Source organism: Emys orbicularis, chromosome 6, assembly GCF_028017835.1.
Source record: "Emys orbicularis isolate rEmyOrb1 chromosome 6, rEmyOrb1.hap1, whole genome shotgun sequence".
Classification (NCBI taxonomy): Eukaryota; Metazoa; Chordata; order Testudines; family Emydidae; genus Emys; species Emys orbicularis.
The window spans coordinates 134,165,304-134,181,346 of record NC_088688.1 but is presented as its reverse complement, the minus strand read 5'-3'; positions in this window follow the sequence as shown (position 1 = coordinate 134,181,346).

The following is a 16,043-nucleotide window of genomic DNA, read 5'->3' as shown; positions in this document are numbered from 1 at the left end:
AATAGATCGATCACTACCCGCCGATCCAGCGGGTAGTGAAGACGTACCCAAAGAGACAAGCTTTCGAGCTCCACAGAGCTCTACTGTCCTGAAGAAGAGCTCTGTGGAGCTTGAAAGCTTGTCTCTTTCGCTAACAGAAGTTGGTCCAATAAAAGATATTACCTCACCCACCTTGTCTTTCTCATACCTGGTACCAACATGGCTACAACAACACTGCAAACAATAATTCAAATAACTCCAGTGAAGTCAGTGTAGTTTCTTAGGATTTATACTGTTGTAACCGACGCCTTATGTCAGAAAAACATTCCTGTTCAGGAAAAACCTTGAGCATATACTTAGCTTTAAGCAGGCGCTTAAATTCCATTGAATTTAATAGGATTTAAGCTCCTGCTTAAATTTAAGCACAAACAAGTGTTTTCATGAGTAGAAGTTAAGTACAAGCTTAATTGAACTGGGGCCTGAAAGCACAATTTAGCCTCATATAAAGATAATGCAGGGCAGAATAAAATAGCTCCCTTTCTATTGCATTGGTGTAATTTACATCTGGGAGTCTCCCAATTGACTTGAATTGGGAGCAAGATCAAACCCGAAGGATCTGATTCTGATTTTGTTACTCACATGGATGAAGCTTTACTCCTGCAAACAGTCTCCTGGAACACTGGTTTCTAGTAATTTTGTTTATTTCACTTGTGGAAAGCCCAACATTTTGCTTTTAAAGACCGTAAATCATCTACCTTGCTGCTTCTGTCAGATTTTAATCAAGGTCAACTGGTAATATTAAAAATGAGTCAACAGCATCTAAATTTGAGTACAACTGGTGGAAATTACCAAAAAAAAAACCCAGAAAAAAATTCAAAAGGTTTAAGTTGTTCCCATTTCACTACTGGGCTGCTACTCCCCCTCTAGCATGGGTGGGGAGGGAGCAGACATTGGTGACACATGGCTGGAGTCTTAGTCCCCACAAGCCCACAACACTATACACTGGAGCCAGCACAGAGTCAGGAGTAATCTGAACCAACAAAAGGACTTGTGCTGATGCTCACTTGCTCCATGAACAAGGAGGAAACCAGGACAAGATTGTGACTCTCAAAGGTAACAGATAACTGAACAAATTTTGCAGGGTAAGCAGCAGCCATGGCTCACCTCCTGCCTCCAGAGCTCTCAATATTTTCTCATGTTAGGAATTTAGGATGTCCATGATTTGAGACGGTGTCTATAGGCAGAAAAACACTGAAGTCATGCAAGAAAAAAACAAGCTGAGATATTTACAGCATATTTCAAACAATACCGCCAAAGAACTTAATCCAGATCTTACCAAATCACATTAAAGGAGTTTTCAAAGTAAACCTCATGTAACACAGGCTTCAATTTGTGCTGCTTCTTCGCCTTTTCTCCATGCTATTTTTTCATCAGTGAAATAAATAATAGCTCTAAAAAAGCCACAGCAGCAACAACCAACTTCAAGTGCAAGCCAGCCTGAATGAAATTTGCAATGAAACAATTAGAACACAGTTCAAAAATTAAAACTCCAAATCCTTTACCTGTATGCAATGTTTTTAAATTTACAAATTAAACAATAGGTTTCCAGGGACTACACTAGAGAGAGACATTATAAAATAATTTTGCATCAAAGGACAAAACAAGTATTCCAAAACATAGACATTATCTGGTGTACAATGGTTGCTTTTAAATGTGCAGAACACTCAGCCTTAGCAACCTCGAGGAGCATAAGCCCCAACTTAGGCAGCTTTTCATGTGAGTTCATAAAAACACACATGCATAATTGTAATGATAACTGCTATCTTGTCTCGTTTTGAGTCAGTGCATATTCCTTCGCCCCTTTCTTTCCCCCAAATACGCAGACATCTTGAAAAAGGTCAAAGGGGCATTATCAATCAGTTATAACTAAATGAAGGTTTATTTTATTTTATTTTGAAATCTACACATTCATTTTGTGAACATTAAGGAAAGGCAGGGCACTTTCTTTCTGCATTCCTATGTGTACTTGTATTAGAATAAATCCTTTTTTCCCCTATTAGTAAATATTTGTTTCTCCTGTGTCTGCCAGTTAAACAAAACAACAATGGGACCATACAATAGATATGTGTTGTGAACTTTCACAACTTTATTATGTGTCATGGTACTTGATATTTTTCTTAAAGCCCCACTTCCTGGAGTCATTTGAATACAACAGAATCTCTGCTTCCATTTAAAATAAAAAAGTAAGTTTCTCGGCCTCGTGATCATGAAGAAAATCTTGAAAACGTGAACCTAAAGGTTCAAAAGCCAGAAGTCAAATAAACAGAACTCAAAATATGCTTAAAATCTCATGGTTTTTAAGCTGATCTCATGATTTCTTGGTGGTCTGACCCATGATTTTTAAATTCTAGGGGTGGCAATACTGCCTAAGTATATCATAGTCCAACATACTTTGTACATATATGCACTTGTAATGTGCCATATCCTTTCTCACACACACACACACACACACACACACACACACACACACACACACACGGCTAAGGCCAGAAACTAAACAGCAATTGCCACCTCACAGAGGGACCAGGGAGTGGAGAGTCCATACCGCAGGACTCCATACCAATATCCACCCCCTTATGTGATGACTTCTAACAGCTAAAAAACAAGAAAACAAATCAAAAGCACCCCAAACGTATTTACATATATTTTTAAATCTCTTGATTTTTGAAGGCTGTCTCATGATTTTTGAATGCTTGATATCAGCAGCAATGCTGTAAATGGGAGTCAAGCTGTTCTGAAAATCTGGTTCCAGGGAGTCACGCTTTCCCCATCTCATAGCCAGCTAGAGCTATGTGACAGGTTCGCAATGGAACCTGAGGGCACACCAAATGCTACTACTGGGGCTTTTGTTACAAACCCAAAATTCAGAGCAGCCTCCTTGAAGTTAGTGAAATGTTGAAAGGCACATTAATATCTTTACCTTGAAACCTGGAGTAATGTCAGGTTTCATATGGTTTCAGTAGGAAACTGAGTGGAAGGTGGCAACTTTGAGATAGAAGATAATAGTTCAAATAAAATATAAGACTCTAATGGGTTCAATTGTAACCTCAGGGTGAAGGGAAATTCAAAATGCCCCACCTGTGGGAAGTGCAACTTCCCTTAATCTCCTTAGAGAGCTAGTGCCGGGTTTACAATGGCTCCAGTGGCTCCATGGAGCCGGGCCCATGCTCAGAAGGGGCGCCGGCCTGCTCCACTTGCACTGCGCCCCGCCACCCCGCTGACTCCCCCTGCCCACCACTTGCTCCTCTCGGCCTGCCTGCCGGCTGGCTGAGGGCTCCTCTACACCCCCTGACCTCACCCCCTGCTCCTCTCAGCCCCCTGGCAGGACCCCAGTGCACCACCGGCTCCAGGCCTGTGTGGCCCCACCTGTCTGCCGGGAGCTGAGCCGCCTGGGACTGGTGTGAAGCCTGGCCAGCCTCAGCCAGGTGCAGAGGTGGGGAGACGGTGTGAGGGGCTTGACTGGGCCCCTCCAGGCAAGTGTGTCTTGAGGGAACCCAGCCGGGGCAGGTCCTGGCCTGGCTGATCGCACCACTCCCGAGGGGATGGAGCAATTCCCAGCCCCGGGACCAGCCCTGGCTGTGCTGCCGGCTCAGCCCAGCAGATACAGTCGCCTCCCAGCAGGGCCGGTGAGTGCGGCCGGGAGGCAGGGCGTGGGGGAGTGGGACTGTGGGGAGTATGGGGGTGGGGGCTGGGCTGTGAAGGGGCGGGAAAGATCTGTGTGTTGGGGCACTAGGGAGTGGGGGTTCTGTGTGGCGGGTGCTGGGCAGTTGTGGTGGGGCTGTGGGCAGGGATGGTGTTGTGCAGGGTGCTGTGCATTTGTGGGTGGATCTGGGGGGGCACTGGGCATAATGGGTCCATAGGGGCCTCTGGCCATAGGGAGTTGGGTGGGTGTTGGACGGGGGGGGGCCTGCCAGGCATGGGCCTGCCCCCGAGGGGAAGGGGCACGCTGGCAGCACAAGGCCGGCAGGCCACTGTGCGTCTGGCAACTGCCGGTTTGTAAATAGTGCCTTTGCACTGGGCTGGGCTGGGCGGAGCAGGGCTTCCCCTGTCGTGCTATGCCCCAATGCCCTGGCTGGCCCCTCGCTCTGGGGACTGACCTCCCCGCGCCAGGCCCCAATGCCCCGGCTGGCCCCTCGCTCTGGGGACTGACCTCCCCGTGCCAGGCCCCAATGCCCCGGCTGGCCCCTCCCTCTGGGGACTGACCTCCCCGCGCCAGGCCCCAATGCCCCTGGCTGGCCCCTCACTCTGGGGACTGACGTCCCCGTGCCAGGCTCCATTGCCCCTGGCTGGCCCCTCGCTCTGGGGACTGACCTCCCCGTGCCAGGCCCCAATGCCCCGGCTGGCCCCTCGCTCTGGGGACTGACCTCCCCGTGCCAGGCCCCAATGCCCCGGCTGGCCCCTCGCTCTGGGGACTGACCTCCCCGTGCCAGGCCCCAATGCCCCGGCTGGCCCCTCGCTCTGGGGACTGACCTCCCCGTGCCAGGCCCCAATGCCCTGGCTGGCCCCTCGCTCTGGGGACTGACCTCCCCGTGCCAGGCCCCAATGCCCTGGCTGGCCCCTCGCTCTGGGGACTGACCTCCCCGTGCCAGGCCCCAATACCCCTGGCTGGCCCCTCGCTCTGGGGACTGACCTCCCCGCGCCAGGCCCCAATGCCCCTGGCTGGCCCCTCACTCTGGGGACTGACCTCCCCGCGCCAGGCCCCAATGCCCTGGCTGGCCCCTCACTCTGGGGACTGACCTCCCCGCGCCAGGCCCCAATGCCCTGGCTGGCCCCTCGCTCTGGGGACTGACCTCCCCGTGCCAGGCCCCAATGCCCCTGGCTGGCCCCTCGCTCTGGGGACTGACCTCCCCGTGCCAGGCTCCATTGCCCCTGGCTGGCCCCTCGCTCTGGGGACTGACCTCCCCGTGCCAGGCCCCATTGCCCCTGGCTGGCCCCTCGCTCTGGGGACTGACCTCCCCGCGCCAGGCCCCAATGCCCTGGCTGGCCCCTCGCTCTGGGGACTGACCTCCCCGCGCCAGGCTCCATTGCCCCGGCTGGCCCCTCGCTCTGGGGACTGACCTCCCCGTGCCAGGCCCCAATGCCCTGGCTGGCCCCTCACTCTGGGGACTGACCTCCCCGTGCCAGGCCCCAATGCCCTGGCTGGCCCCTCGCTCTGGGGACTGACCTCCCCGTGCCAGGCTCCATTGCCCCTGGCTGGCCCCTCGCTCTGGGGACTGACCTCCCCGCGCCAGGCCCCAATGCCCTGGCTGGCCCCTCGCTCTGGGGACTGACCTCCCCGTGCCAGGCCTCAATGCCCTGGCTGGCCCCTCGCTCTGGGGACTGACCTCCCCGTGCCAGGCTCCATTGCCCCTGGCTGGCCCCTCGCTCTGGGGACTGACCTCCCCGCGCCAGGCTCCATTGCCCCTAGCTGGCCCCTCGCTCTGGGGACTGACCTCCCCGTGCCAGGCCCCAATGCCCTGGCTGGCCCCTCACTCTGGGGACTGACGTCCCCGTGCCAGGCCCCAATGCCCTGGCTGGCCCCTCGCTCTGGGGACTGACCTCCCCGTGCCAGGCCCCATTGCCCCTGGCTGGCCCCTCGCTCTGGGGACTGACCTCCCCGTGCCAGGCTCCATTGCCCCTGGCTGGCCCCTCGCTCTGGGGACTGACCTCCCCGCGCCAGGCCCCAATACCCCTGGCTGGCCCCTCGCTCTGGGGACTGACCTCCCCGCGCCAGGCCCCAATGCCCCTGGCTGGCCCCTCACTCTGGGGACTGACCTCCCCGTGCCAGGCCCCAATGCCCCGGCTGGCCCCTCGCTCTGGGGACTGACCTCCCCGTGCCAGGCTCCATTGCCCCTGGCTGGCCCCTCACTCTGGGGACTGACCTCCCCGTGCCAGGCCCCAGTGCCCCGGCTGGCCCCTCACTCTGGGGACTGACCTCCCCGTGCCAGGCCCCAATGCCCCGGCTGGCCCCTCGCTCTGGGGACTGACCTCCCCGTGCCAGGCCCCAGTGCCCTGGCTGGCCCCTCGCTCTGGGGACTGACCTCCCCGTGCCAGGCTCCATTGCCCCCGGCTGGCCCCTCGCTCTGGGGACTGACCTCCCCGTGCCAGGCCCCATTGCCCCTGGCTGGCCCCTCGCTCTGGGGACTGACCTCCCCGCGCCAGGCCCCAATGCCCTGGCTGGCCCCTCACTCTGGGGACTGACCTCCCCGCGCCAGGCCCCAATGCCCTGGCTGGCCCCTCGCTCTGGGGACTGACCTCCCCGTGCCAGGCCCCAATGCCCTGGCTGGCCCCTCGCTCTGGGGACTGACCTCCCCGCGCCAGGCCCCAATGCCCTGGCTGGCCCCTCGCTCTGGGGACTGACCTCCCCGTGCCAGGCTCCATTGCCCCTGGCTGGCCCCTCGCTCTGGGGACTGACCTCCCCGTGCCAGGCTCCATTGCCCCTGGCTGGCCCCTCGCTCTGGGGACTGACCTCCCCGTGCCAGGCTCCATTGCCCCTGGCTGGCCCCTCGCTCTGGGGACTGACCTCCCCGCGCCAGGCTCCATTGCCCCTGGCTGGCCCCTCGCTCTGGGGACTGACCTCCCCGCGCCAGGCTCCATTGCCTCCATGGGGCCCACAAATATGTTTGGCACTGGGCCCACAAAAGGTTAATTATGGCCATAGACTGTTATATGGCAACATAAGGAATCTCAGTCATTTTCTTCTAACAGAGGACAAACAGTATTACCCCTAATAGGCCTGGTCAAAAAATTTCTGTCAAAACTGATTTTTTCTAGAAAATTGGGTTTTTGACTAAATGGCATTTTTTGTAAAAGTGTAAGCTTTCTGCAAAAAAAAAAAATCAAGATTTTGTTGAAAACTTTTGTTGGAAACTTTTTGGCTCAACATTTTTGAATGGAAGGATGAAAAGTCAAAATTTTCCACAGAAAATGGGGAATTAGGAGGTTTTGGCAAAAAAATCAAAACCCAAAATATTTCTACTCTGAAATGCTCTACCTCTCCCATCTTTACTGTGCCCACCTTCCGTGCTCGGGAATGCCACTTAAATAGATCTTTGGGGGAAATGTCATTGCAATAAAATGCAATGTAAAATCTGCCTGTTAAATCAAGGGTTGGGTAGTTGGCAGGGAAGGAGGGCAGAGGACCTCAGAGCCAGCACAGAGTCACATAGCCTCTGCATGGATAGCTCTGATGTCCTGAAGATCGCCCCCTCCCAAATGTCTCCCCCCCCAGATTATGCACAGATCCTAGGGGAAGCTCAAGATTTGGGGACAGAAATGGTGCTAGCTCCAGGAAGAAATAGACACCCAAGCTCCTGATGGGATGATTCAGGGAAAACTCGGCAAGGGGATTCTCAGAATTTTTCTCCCCGCTGGGCTCTTCCCTTAGGTTATTTCCATGGGAATGGGGTGATGCTGGCCAAAGTGAAAGTGAACAGACACTAAAGAAAATGTTCCCTTTAATCAAGTGAGACCTCCATGATTTGCATAACTCCGTATCCAACACCAGATAGAACGTCCATGGTTAAGTTTGCTTAACTCCTTCCTACTGTTTCGTGCTGTCACTCATGACCACAGTATCTGAGCACCTTTACATACAATATGTTGTCAGTACTGAGGTCAGTACTGAGGTCCCTACTGCAGTCCTGGTCTCTTCTTCCTTTTCTGGCCATAGAAACTTTGCTTTGAGTAGGTTTTCTCTGTTTTTGTTTTTTGCTGGGAGGGTTTTGGGGTGAAGGAAAGGAAGAGAGGGAGCTGGTTAATGTTGTGAACATTGTTCTTGTTACGGGGGAAAAGCTTGATTTCAATGGAGTTAAGTCTGCTTACATTAGCTGAGGATCTAGCCCTACATTGTCACATTACTCTGATTACCAAAAAGGTGTCTGCAAGGAAAAATGACTTGAAAATGCTCTTATTTGGTGGCTTCTTTTCCTTAAATAAATGTAATTTTAAATTGGGAAGCAGGGTATGGAGGCACTTTTCCTTTTCTCAAATATCCACTAATTCTCTCACATAGCCAACTCCCCCTCTTTCTCTTACCTATTTTCCCCTGGGTTTGGTCTCCCTGGAGGTATGACGAAAACTGGAAAAGCAAGAACAAGATTCTGATCCCAGTTACACCATTGTAAATCCATAATAATCCCACTGAATTTAATGGAGTTACTGCTGGTTCCAACTTATGTAACTGAGATCAGTATTTGGCTTCAGTGCATAGCTTCTAAGAATGATGTCGATATGAGCTGTTAGTTAAAACCAGAACAGTGGGGGCTGTGTGCATAAACAAGGACATGTTGGAAGTCATGCATTGTATTTATAAGGAATGCCCTGTAGAACTGGTTAAAAAAATATCAGTGAAAATGGAATCAACATGAAATGGAAATTTTCACCAAAAAAATTAATTTTTTCTCAGAAATTTTCAGGTTTTCACTGAAAATACAAAACCCCCCAAACAGAACTTTTTGGTTTTTGAAAACCAGTTTTTAGGTTTGGGGTTTCTGATCAAAACACCAAAAATTTTGAAGAAAAACATTGGCCAAAAATATTTTTTTCAACAAATTTTTTTTGCAGGTGAGGAAAAAAAATTGGTGACCAGTTATAATGCCATGTACCTTGTGGGTGTGTTGTGCCACTGAGGCAGGAGGCTTCACTGTGAGCACAAATGAAAGAAAAAGTACATTAACCAAGTCAGGATGCCGACCCTCCCTGATTCTGATCTCACACTGGTGTAATTCAGGAGTAACCCCACTGAAACCAGCAGGCCAGATTTTCTGCTGTGGCCAAAATCTGCTCAGCGCAGCAGAGGTGGGTGGGATTGTTTAGTCTGCAGAAGAGAAGAATGAGGGGGGATTTGATAGCTGCTTTCAACTACCTGAAAGGGGGTTCCAAAGAGGATGGATCGAGACTGTTCTCAGTGGTACCTGATGACAGAACAAGGAGTAAAGGTCTCAAGTTGCAGTGGGGGAGGTTTAGGTTGGATATTAGGACAAACTTTTTCACTAGGAGTGTGGTGAAGCACTGGAATGGGTTACCTAGGGAGGCGGTAGAATCTCCTTCCTTAGAGGTTTTTAAGGTCAGGCTTGACAAAGCCCTGGCTGGGATGATTTAGTTGGGAATTGGTCCTGCTTTGAGCTGGGGGTTGGACTAGATGACCTCCTGAGGTCCCTTCCAACCCTGATATTCTATGATTCTATGACATTGGGAGCACTCTGAGGCCTTGTCTACACTACGAGAGTACTTCGATTTTAGTTAATTCGACTATGTGGAATCGATATTACTAAGTCGAACGTGTGTGTCCACACTAAGGACAGTAATTCGACTTTGTGAGACTTTGTGAGTCCACACTAACGGGGCAAGCGTCGACATTGGAAGCGGTGCACTGTGGGCAGCTATCCCACAGTTCCCGCAGTCCCCGCTGCCCATTGGAATTCTGGGTCGAGCCCCAAATGCCTTCTGGGTAAAAAAATGTGTCGAGGGTGCTTTTGGGCGCCTGTCGTCATCCGTCCGTCACTCACGCCCTCCCTCCCTCCCTCCCTGAAAGCGCCGGTGGGAAATCAGTTCGCGCGCTTTTCTGATTACTGACAGCGCGGACGCCACAGCAGTGCGAGCATGGATCCCGCTGCGACCATCGCTGCAGTTGTGGCAGTTCTCAACGCCTCGCAGCTTCTCCTCCACCTGTACCAGAGGCAGCTGCAGATCAATCATGAGAGGAGGCTACGGCACCACCGTGACGGCATGAAGTCGGACACTAGCTCCGACCTCTCTGAGAACATGAGACCCAGCGCCCAGGACATCTCGCTGTCACTGGGTCTTGTTGATACTGTTGAACGGCGATTCTGGGCCCGTGAAACAAGCACAGAATGGTGGGACCACATAGTGCTGCAGGTCTGGGATGAATCCCAGTGGCTGCGCAACTTTCGCATGCGGAAGGGGACTTTCCTCGAACTGTGTGAGTTGCTGTCCCCTGCCCTGAAGCGAAAGGACACCCGGATGCGGGCAGCCCTGACTGTCCAGAAGCGAGTGGCCATAGCCCTCTGGAAGCTCGCAACGCCAGACAGCTACCGGTCCGTCGCTAACCACTTTGGTGTGGGCAAGTCTACCGTGGGGGTTGCTGTTATGCAAGTAGCCAGGGCAATCGTCAAGCTACTGCTATCTAAGGTAGTGACCCTGGGAAACGTGGAGCTCATCAGAGATGGCTTTGCCGAGATGGGATTCCCAAACTGCGGTGGGGCTATAGATGGGACTCACATCCCTATCCTGGCACCGGACCAACAGGCCAGCCAGTACATCAACAGAAAGGGGTACTTTTCCATGGTGCTGCAAGCACTGGTGGACCATCGGGGACGTTTTACCAATATCTACGTTGGATGGCCTGGCAAGGTTCATGACGCTAGGGTGTTCAGGAACTCTGGTCTGTATAGACGGCTGCAGGAAGGTCTTTACTTCCCGGACCACAAAGTAACTGTTGGGGATGTGGAGATGCCTACAGTCATCCTCGGGGACCCTGCATACCCGCTAATGCCCTGGCTCATGAAGCCCTACACTGGCGCACTGGACTCAGGGAAAGAACTATTCAACTACCGGCTCAGCAAGTGCAGAATGGTGGTGGAGTGTGCTTTTGGCCGTCTCAAGGGGAGATGGAGAAGCCTACTCACTCGCTGTGATCTCAGCGAGACCAATATCCCCATTGTGATAGCTGCTTGCTGTGTGCTCCACAATTTGTGTGAGAGCAAGGGGGAGACCTTTATGGCGGGGTGGGAGCTTGAGGCAAATAGCCTGGCTTCTGATTACGTCCAGCCAGACAGCCGGGCGATTAGAAGATCCCAGCGGGACGCGCTGTGCATCAGGGAGGCTTTGAAAGCCAGGTTCCTGACTGAGCAGGGTCTCCAGTGACTGTTCACTTTGTGGACACAGATACTGAACCTGCCCCCGTTTCTTTACCCAGTTACTGTTGACTATCCTTCCAAGTTACATACCCCCTTCCCCACCTTCCCAACAAATAAAATCTGTTCCGTTTTGTTACTGAACAAGGTTCTCTTTCTTACTGTTTTCGCGGGAATGTTTTAAACCGGGGACGCAGACTGTGGCGGGGGGCTGGTTTATTGTTTTGATGCAAATGATGCTTCTAAACTCCGGGAATGACAGGCTCCGCAGTGCTGGATTGGTTGTTTCAACGCAGCCTGCCAGCAGTCCTGGGCGGGACTGCATGTATGTGTCGGCCAAGTGACTTTCTGGCAGGGGGCGGAGGGTAACAGATCCCCTGCTGCGTGGCTCTGTGATCCAGGATAAGGACCGCGGCAGAAGATCTGTAACTGCCCTCCCCCGCCACAAAGTCACAGATCAACCCCCTCGCACCCCAGAACATGAAAACCGCCTCCCAGACTGACCAGGGTAACTGGTGACTGTACTGTGTATGTGTCCTGATGCTGGACCTGCCCCCGCCTCTGTAGCCTGCTACAGGTGACTGTCCTGTCCAAGTAACAAACCCCTTCCCCCCCTTCAGACAGAATCCCCTCTAAAAGACACTCTCGGAAACAGTACTTAACAGAAACAGATGTTTTATTATGAACCGCACATGAAAAGGGGGGGAGGAAACTTGGACGTGGGCTATTGTGAGATGGGTAGGAAAGGGCTTTTCAAACTTTGGAACGAGAGCCTTCCATTGCTGCAGCAGTGTGCAGGGGCCGACTGAAAGTTTTAACGGCCCTTGCCGCCCCTCCTTCTTTGGACTTTTGGTGAGGGGGGTGTGGGACTTGGTGGCGGGGGAGGGCGGTTAGAGATAGACAGCAGCAGGGCTCTGTCCTCCTGCCTCCGGTCTTGCAGAACATCCACTAGGCGCCGGAGCGTCTCCGTTTGCTCCCTCATTAGTCCAAGCAGGGTTCGAGTAGCCTGCTGGTCCTCCTGGCGCCACCTCTCCTCCCGTTCCATGACTGCTCTGTGCATTTGTGACAAGTTCTCCCTCCACTGTGTCGTCTGGGCTGCCTGCTCTCGTGAGCACTCCATAAGTTCATAAAACATGTCTTCACGCGTCTTTCTCTTCCTTCTCCTAATCTGCGCTAGCCTCTGGGAGTGTGATGCCAGGCTGGGTTGGGAGACAGTCGCAGATGTGTCTGTGGGAATGGGAAAAAGGGAGTAAATTCCTGAGACAGATAAATGAAGTTGCTAACAAAGAACATAGTCTTTCTCTGTGAACAACACCATGCACTGGACCTTTCACATGCGCACACAGGACAAGGTCGAATTTTCGGCCCTCGCCTTCAGTGCCTGGGGTCTTGCAGTTGCGATCAGAGAAGCGTGGCAGGACACCTCTACTTTTGTTGCAGGAAAACATGGTAAGCCGTAGACTTGTGGCAGCTTAAAAATGTAATAGTAGCACTGGGCTCCTTTCGCACTGAATGCAAGGCCACTCTCTGCTGGCAGCAATCAGGGAAGCATGAGCTCTGCCCCTGTCCCACCACCTCGCGGCTGTCCCCGGGAAAGATCACTGTATGCTGCCCCTCTGCCGCCTCCACCGCGTGGCTGTAAAGCAGTCCCAATACTAACATTCCCCTCCCTAATTTAAAGCAGGGCGTCATGTGCGATATAACTCTAATGAGGATCTCGGAGAGCGAGAGGGGAAGAATGCTTCGGGAGACCATGCAGAGGCCAGGGCCGTATGCCGCCATGCTGTGCCGTGCCATGATCCCAGACTACTTACTGGACTCATGGCGTGGGAACGTGTGTTACCACGGTGGACCAGTTATGTTAAAATTACATGTTTAGATGTTTAAAGCACTCACTGCTTGATCCTTCCCCTGATTCGGTGTCCGGGGTAACGGCTGTGGATGGTTGGTAGGGGATCTCGGTAAGGGTGATGAAGAGCTCCTGGCTGTCGGGGAAATCAGTGGTGCAAGCGCTGTCGACTGCCTCGTCCTCCTCATCTCCTTCCTCATCTTCCCCGTCCGCTAACATTTCCGACGAGGAACCGGCCGTGGACAGTATCCCATCCTCTGAGTCCACGGTCACTGGTGGGGTAGTGGTGGCGGCCGCACCTAGGATGGAATGCAGTGCCTCGTAGAAACGTGATGTGTGGGGCTGGGATCCGGAGCGTCGGTTTGCCTCTTTGGTTTTTTGGTAGCCTTGTCTCAGCTCCTTGATTTTCACGCGGCACTGCGTTGCATCCCGGCTGTATCCTCTCTCTGCCATGGCTTTAGAGATCTTCTCGTAGATCTTTGCATTCCTTCTTTTGGAGCGCAGCTCTGAAAGCACGGACTCATCGCCCCACACAGCGATGAGATCCAAGACTTCCCGATCAGTCCATGCTGGGGCCCTCTTTCTATTAGATTGCACGGCCATCTCTGCTGGAGAGCTCTGCATCGTTGCCAGTGCTGCTGAGCTCTCCACGCTGTCCAAACAGAAAATGAGATTCAAACTGCCCAGACAGGAAAAGGAATTCAAATTTTCCCGGGGCTTTTCCTGTGTGGCTGGTCAGAGCATCCGAGCTCGAAGTGCTGTCCAGAGCGTCAACAGAGTGGTGCACTGTGGGATAGCTCCCGGAGCTATTACCGTCGATTTCCATCCACACCTAGCCTAATTCGATATTGCCATTTCGAATTTAGCGCTACTCCTCTCGTTTTCGAGGAGTACAGAAGTCGAATTTAAGACAGCTCTATGTCGAATTAAATAGCTTCGTGGTGTGGACGGGTGCGGGGTTAATTCGATGTAACGGCGCTAAATTCGATATAAACTCCTAGTGTAGACCAGGCCTTACAGTGAGAGACTAAAGAAGCTCCATCTATTTAGTTTACCCAAAGGAAGGTTAAGCGGTGACTTGACTACCATCCATCACTACCTAGGTAGTGAGAAGGCTTTTGAGAGCAGGTGGCTCTTTAATCTGGCAGATGAAGACAGAACAAGTGGCTGGGAGCTGAAGCTAGACCAATTCACATGAGAAATAAGGTGCAATTTTTTTTAATCAGTGAGGGGAATGACTATTGGAACAACACATGTGATGGATTCACCATGACTTTACGTCTTTAAATTAATACCGGGGTGCAATCCTGAAGTCAGTGAGAATTTTGCCATTGACTTCTGTGGATGCAGGATTGCGCCCAGAAATTATAGACTTGATAACTGGCTGGAGTTCTCTGGCTTGTGTTATGCTGCAGATCAGACTGGATGATCAGAATGGTTCCACCTGGTCTTAAAATCTTGGCATAATAATAGATAGCCTCTGCCTCAAAGAGCTTACAGTCCAAGTAGACAAGCCAGACAAAGGGCGGAAGGAGAAACAGAGACAAAGTGACTTGTCCAAGGCCACACAACAGGTCAGTGGCAGAATCAGAACCCAGTTTCTCCTGACTCCCAGCCTACTGTGCTATCCGTTAGACCATACTGCCTGTATTATTTGTAATGCTTTAAAAATTTGTATGGGGAGTTTAATTATAACTTAGTCATATTTAAATTTGCAATTAAATTTTACTCAGATTCTCTGGGCCACATCTTTAACTGGTGTAGCTCACCTGACTTCAATGGATCTATGCTGATTTACATCAGATGAGGATGTAGCCCTCTATGGTTAATCGCTATGGGTAACATTTTCAAAAACACCTATGTGACTCAGTCACCTAAATTCCATTGAAAGTCAAAGGGACTTCGGCACATGGGTCACTAAGCTACTTTAGAAATGTTTAGCCTTAGGCTTCAGCTCATTTCAGAAACTTGGAAGATAAGAATTACAGGTTGTGAACACATTAGTTCAGGTTGCCTACATGTTTCCACTATAAAGGATCCTTTTCAGTTGTTGTTAACTTTCTCCAATTTTACTTTTCTGGCTCAAGTTTGATACATTTGCTCCGAGTCAGGGAGGAATTTTTCTTCTGAAAGTTTCTTCAAAAGTGGAAGTAGCATGGAAGGAGTGAAAAATATAGTTTTTCTTTTAAGAAAAAGGATTTGTCTTTTTTCCAAACAACTCTAGCATTGCTGAAAAAATGACATAAATTTGAAATTTAATAGGGAAACAGAAGCATATGCAACCTAGGGACTTTCACTGGTCAAATGACAATCAAATAGATTGATTTGGGCTGGGTTATAAATGTTACAAAGAAACCTAACTACTTTATACATTAAAAGTGTAAAGGATGGAGGCTTTCTTCGGACAACTAACAGAAGTTTCCAGATCACAGGCCCTGGTTCTCATGGGGAACGTCAATCACCCTGACATCTGCTGGGAGAGCAATACAGCGGTGCACAGACAATCTAGGAAGTTTTTGGAAAGTGTTGGGAACAACTTCCTGGCGCAAGTGCTGGAGGAACCAACTAGGAGCCGGGCTCCTCTTGACCTGCTGCTCACAAACAGGGAAGAATTGGTAGGGGAAGTAGAAGTGGGTGGCAACCTGGACAGCAGTGACCATGAGATAGTCGAGTTCAGGATCCTGACACAAGGAAGAAAGGAGAGCAGCAGAATACGGACCCTGGACTTCAGAAAAGCAGACTTTGACTCCGTCAGGGAACTAATAGGCAGGATCCCCTGGGAGAATAACATGAGGGGGAAAGGAGTCCAGGAGAGCTGGCTGTATTTTAAAGAAGCCTTATTGGGGGTGCGGGAACAAACCATCCCGGTGTGCAGAAAGAATAGCAAATACGGCAGGCAACCAGCTTGGCTTAACAGAGAAATCTTCGGTGAGCTTAAACACCAAAAGGAAGCTTACAAGAAGTGGAAACTTGGACAGATGACTAGGGAGGAGTATAAAAATATTGCTGGAGCATGCAGGGGTGTAATCAGGAAGGCCAAAGCACAATTGGAGTTGCAGCTAGCAAGGGCCGTGAAGGGTAACAAGAAGGGTTTCTACAGGTATGTTAGCAACAAGAAGAAGGTCAGGGAAAGTGTGGGACCCTTACTGAATGGGGGAGGCAACCTAGTGAGAGATGATGTGGAAAAAGCTGAAGTACTCAATGCTTTTTTTGCCTCGGCCTTCACAGACAAGGTCAGCTCCCAGACTGTTGCACTGAGCAGCACAGTATGGGGAGGAGGTGAGCAGCCCTCAGTGGTG